The sequence below is a fragment of the Pseudomyrmex gracilis genome, unplaced genomic scaffold, assembly GCF_002006095.1.
Source record: "Pseudomyrmex gracilis isolate BER0280 unplaced genomic scaffold, ASM200609v1 scaffold_363, whole genome shotgun sequence".
Taxonomy (NCBI): Eukaryota; Metazoa; Arthropoda; class Insecta; order Hymenoptera; family Formicidae; genus Pseudomyrmex; species Pseudomyrmex gracilis.
Genome location: NW_018020947.1, coordinates 15,316 through 20,420, shown reverse-complemented (window position 1 = coordinate 20,420; position 5,105 = coordinate 15,316).

Genomic DNA, 5,105 nt, shown 5'->3' with positions numbered 1-5,105 from the left:
GGGTTAAAATACTTGAGTTAGTAATTCCGTCGGTAACTTATTCTGTAAGTACGTCAGCAATAAAACAGTGGTGGGTAACTCAAGAGACAGTCGGTAACGGTCGGTACATAAACCACAGTCGGTAACTGTCGGTAACCACACGGCAGTCGGTAACAATCGACAATCAAACCACAGTCGGTAACGGTCAGTAATCAAATACCAATCGGTAACAATCAGTCCAGTCATCACTTCCCGACCAAAATCCTCTTTCTCTGCCTCGGTAAAGCCTAGACGGCTGACCAAAAAGGGAGAACGTACGTTCGGCAAGTGTAAACGGTTTCGTCGGACCGTGACCTTGCGCACTCGGACGTAACAAATCACAGCGGGCCGGCGCAGGACTTGGCGCTCCAAGTCATACGAGAAAGGGAGGCAGGTGTCCTGGCACTCGCCGAACCCTGGAGAGTCCCGGAGTCCCCCACGTGGGCGGGGACGTTGACGGCGTGGCGGCCATCACGTGGGTCTACCGACCAGGAAGTCCCGCAGTCCGCGGGGTGGTTGATAGGGGCCACGGGTTCGTGGCGGTAATGTGGGGGAGACTCGCAGCATACAGCTGTTAAGTTTCCCCTAACTGCGCGCGGACTGACCTGGACAGATTCCTGGACTTTCTGGGGCCCAGCATCGCACAAGTCGGGGGAGCCTCTGTGCTGGTACTTGGCGATTTTAATGCCAAGTCGAGGACATGGGGCTCTCCCCGAACAGATTGGCGCGGACGTGTGCTTGAGAAGTGGGCGGCGGACTTGGACCTCCGGGTCCAAGTCCTCAACGAGGGTGTGGCGCCGACTTGCGTTCGTCCTCAGGGGTCCTCGGTAGACCTTACGCTGGAGACGGCTCCGGTTGCTCCTTTGGTGCGGGGGTGGTCGGTGTTCCAGCAGGAGTCGCTCCGACCACCTCTTCATCTCTTTCGAGTTGACGAAGCGCGCGAGGCATGCCCCGGTGACGAGTCAATCTCCGTTCCCGAGATGGAAGATCCAGGAATGGGACCTGGACCGTTTTGACGCCGCGCTTTTGGGCGCAACGTGGAAAGTGCCCTCCAAAAAAGAGGCGTCCGCGAGCAAAGAGGCGGCATGGCTCACCAGGGTGGTGACCGGCGCCTGCATCTCCATGCCGCGTGTCAAGGGGGCCGTGGTGAGGAAGTCCACCTATTGGTAGTCGGAGGACATTGCGGTCCTTCGCCGGTTTTGCGTTGTGGCCCGGCGTCGGTACACGCGGGCGAGAAGCCGGAGACGCCATCTTCCGGGGGTGGTAGAAGTGCTGCGCCGCGTCTTCTGCAACGCGCAGCGGGAACTCCGGCGCGCCAACTTGGTCGCGAAGAAGGGAGCGTGAGAGGAGCTCGTCGCCGGCTTGGACAAAGATCCCTGGGGTACCCCGTACCGCCTGGTGTTGTCCAAGCTGCAAGCGGCGGGTCCGGCTGTCAACGAGACCATGGAAGTGGAGGAGGTCCATGGGGTCGTTAACACCTTGTTCCCCCCCAGGAATGAGGGTCTCGCCGTGCCGCGAGAAGAACTTCAGTGGGATCGGAAGTCTGCGGTGACAGCGGAGGAGCTCCGTTCCTTGGCCAAGAAGATCGCCGGGCATCGCTCTGCCCCCGGCCCTACCCTGCGTGGTGTGGGCGCGGGTGTGCACCAAGACACCGGAGCATGTTCTCCGGTGTTTCAACCGGTGCCTAAGGGAGGGTGCGTTCCCTGAGATGTAGAGGCGAGCCAAGCTCGTACTCATCCTGAAGCCAGCTGTGCCGGGAGGCGGCCCGCCGTCCTTCAAGTCTCTATGCTTGCTGGACGAGCTTGGCAAGCTTTTCGAGCGAGTCCTGACTCGCCGGATAGAGGATGCGCTGGCGCGGCGAGGGGGGCTCAGTGCGAGCCAGTACGGGTTCCGCCCGCGCCTTTCAACGGTGGACGCGGTCCTCCGCTTCCGCTCGGTGGCGGAAGAGTTTACGCGGGGAGGCGGGGCGTGCGTCGCGGTTAGCCTCGACGTGCGCAACGCTTTCAATACCCTGTCGTGGGGAGGAATTCGCGAGGCGGGAGGTTACTGGGGGTCCTCGTCCTATCTCCGTGCCGTGTTGGACAGTTACCTGTCCGACCGGCACGTTGTGTTCCCGTGCGTGGACGGGCGCGTTTGCACCCACCGCGTCACGTGTGGTGTCCCACAGGGATCCGTTCTTAGACCGCTCCTGTGGAACGCGGAATTTGACGCGGTGGTGAGGGCACCGCTCCCCCCGAGGTGCTCGCTTGTTTGCTACGCGAACGACACCTTTGTCCTGTCGGATGGACACAACAAACGGGTGGCAACAGAGCGGGCATCCTTGGCGGTTGCGGCAGTGTTCCGCCGCATAGAGTCGGTAGGCCTGGTGCTGGCACCAGCAAAAACGGAGGCGGTGGTCTTCCAAACTCTTCGCCGTCGGGAGGGCGGCCGTGTAACGGTGTGAGTAGGGGTAACTCGGGTGGAGTTCACCTTCCACATGAAGTACCTGGGTCTCCAAATGGACGACAGGTGGAAATTCGGAGTCCACTTCGACTACGTGCCCGTAAGGCCCGCAAGGTGGCCTGGGCTCTAAGTCGGCTCCTCCCCAACCTTGTGGGTCCGCGGCAAAGTGTGCGAAAGTTATACTCTGACGTCGTACACTCTGTCATGATGTATGGTGCCCCGGTGAGGCACAGGAAGGTTGGAGTGGGCCGGGCGGCAGCCCCGTTGGCCTCGGTTCAGCGACTGGTGGGGGGCAGGGTCGTGCGGGCCTATCGAACCGCGGCTCTCGAGTCCGTTTGAGTGCTCGCGCGAATCCCCCCAGTCGACTTGTTGGCGAGTGTGTACGCCGAGGTGTACGCGGCCAGACAAGCGGCGCTGGAGAAGGTGCGTGAAACTGGCCGGGACCTGAATCCGGAGGAAGTCCGGCAAGCCGGGTCAAAAGCCCACAAACAAATAGTGCTACGGTGGCAGCACCGTTTAGAGAACCCATTTTTCCCGGGACAGAGGGTCCAGGAAGCAGTGGGACCGGTCCTGGTAGACTGGGTGAAGCGCCCGTACCTCTGGATGACCTTCCGGTCTACCCAGATGGGTACGGGCTACGGAGTGTTCGGTACATTCCTACACCAAATAGGCAGGGTGGGTACCCCGGAATGTAAGCAGTGCGGAGTTGCGGTCGACACTGCGGCTCACACTCTCGAGGAGTGCACCACGTGGAGTGATGAAAGGGCAGCCTTGCACGAGGCTTTCGGCCCTGACGTGTCCTTCCCGTCTGTTTTCCGACAGACGGTCGGGGATCTCGAGAGGTGGCGCATCTTCCTCACTTTCTGTGAGAAGGTGCTGCGCGTTAAGGAGGACGTGGAGCGCTTGTGTCAGGGTCAGCTTCTGGCCCAGATAAGGGCTGGAGACCAAGTTCCCTAGTTCTATCGCAGGAGGAAGAGACTCGTCTCTCCCTCGTCTCGTTGGGATGTCCCTAAGACTACCCCATAGTAGGCGGGAAAAAGGGTAAACAAAGTTCGCAGTACGGGAAGGTAAGGACCTTCTCGGACATTGCACGCAAACACAGGAGTCGGCAGGAGGGGATAGGCTCCCTTCTGTCGTCGCGGAGTTGCGGTGCCATGTGACTGGCATCCAGGCGCGGGAGGGAAACCGGGACATTATAACCTTCCGGTTTCCCAGGTTTCCTCCCAAAGCGCACGAAGAGCCTCAAGGAAGTTTTAGGGGGTACGCTCTTTCGGGAGTAAGTCCCACATAACCCTGGTCTGCCCTTACAGGGGTATCCATAAAGGATTTCCCCTTGTAAAAAAAAAAGGTTTACGTACTAGTGAATTGTGTATTGTGGCAAGCCGCATGGACTCAAGCTTGGAGGTGCGGCGCCTCGAAACCCTCAATGTTAAGCTGCGGACAGAGGTATCCGATCTCCGAACTAAGGTCAACTCCTTAGAGAAGAAAAGGGACGCTTTCCAGCGCAAGCTGGGCAGCGTTCAGAGAGAAAATGGCACGCTCCGCGGGGAGGTAGACTTGCTGCACGAGGAGCTTGGGGATGTACGAAAGGAGATGGCATCCTTCAAGGCGGCAAGACTGCGGGAGGCCAGGGGGAGGAACGAGCTGGAAGCTTGCTCTACTCCACTACCTCCTCCACCGAAGCCTCTAGCCTCCTCAAGAAAGAAGAAGATAGAGGAGGAGCCACCCGAGCCATCTTCCTCCTGGGTGGGGGAGAGGCTTCAGGAAGAGGCCACTCCTCTTTCGCCCGCTGAAGATTCAGGCTAGAGCTCCTCGCAGGGGGACGGGCCGGAGACCCAGGGGGTCTCCCAGCACTTATCCCCGCCGTTGGCGGATGAAAAGCCCAGGTCCCTTTAGGAAGTGGAAAGCCGCGTAACGGACCGTCTTATGGAAAAGCTAAACACTTTCTATAAACAGATCCGGCTCCAGCTTCTCCGCCCATCCCTGGGCTCCGTCAGGGAGAGGGTTGTTGGAGACCGAGAAGCGAGAACTGGGGTCAAGCATCCTGCTGCAATCGTCTCTGGAGACGCAAAGTCTCCTTCTTCCCTTGGGAAGAAGAAGAAGAAGAAAAGAGGGGGAAAGAAGGAGAAAGGGCGGAAGGGTGGTGGAGGACTCAAAGGCGCTGCTGGCGGAGCTCACGCTCAGACGCCGGCAATGCCTGAGTCATCCAGCCAATCCCTCGGCCGACCCGCTCCTTCGGTCCCACCACAAGAGACTTGGTCACAAGTGGTGGGACGTAAAAAAAGGCATAGAAAAAGGAGAGTTCTCCCCCTTCTGTGCCCAAGAATAGGGATGGGTGATCTGATACTCGGGATGCCAAGCCTGGTCCATCCCAACCCAAGGTAGGCAGACCTCCTAGGTCCGTAGCCGTCACCCCCATTTCTGGCTTTGGGGCCAGGTTGGGGAAGGCAATGGCCGAGGCTAAAAGAAAAAGTACGCTGGGCGACTTCGGTATTTCTGAGGTTTGCTGTAAGAGGGCCATCACCGGGACTTTACTTCTAGAGATGCCCGGTGAAGGTAGCGCGGACAAGGCGGACAAACTCTGCACCGCGATGTCCGCGGTGCTGGCAAACTCCGGGGTGAAGGTCACAAGGCCGGTCAAGACG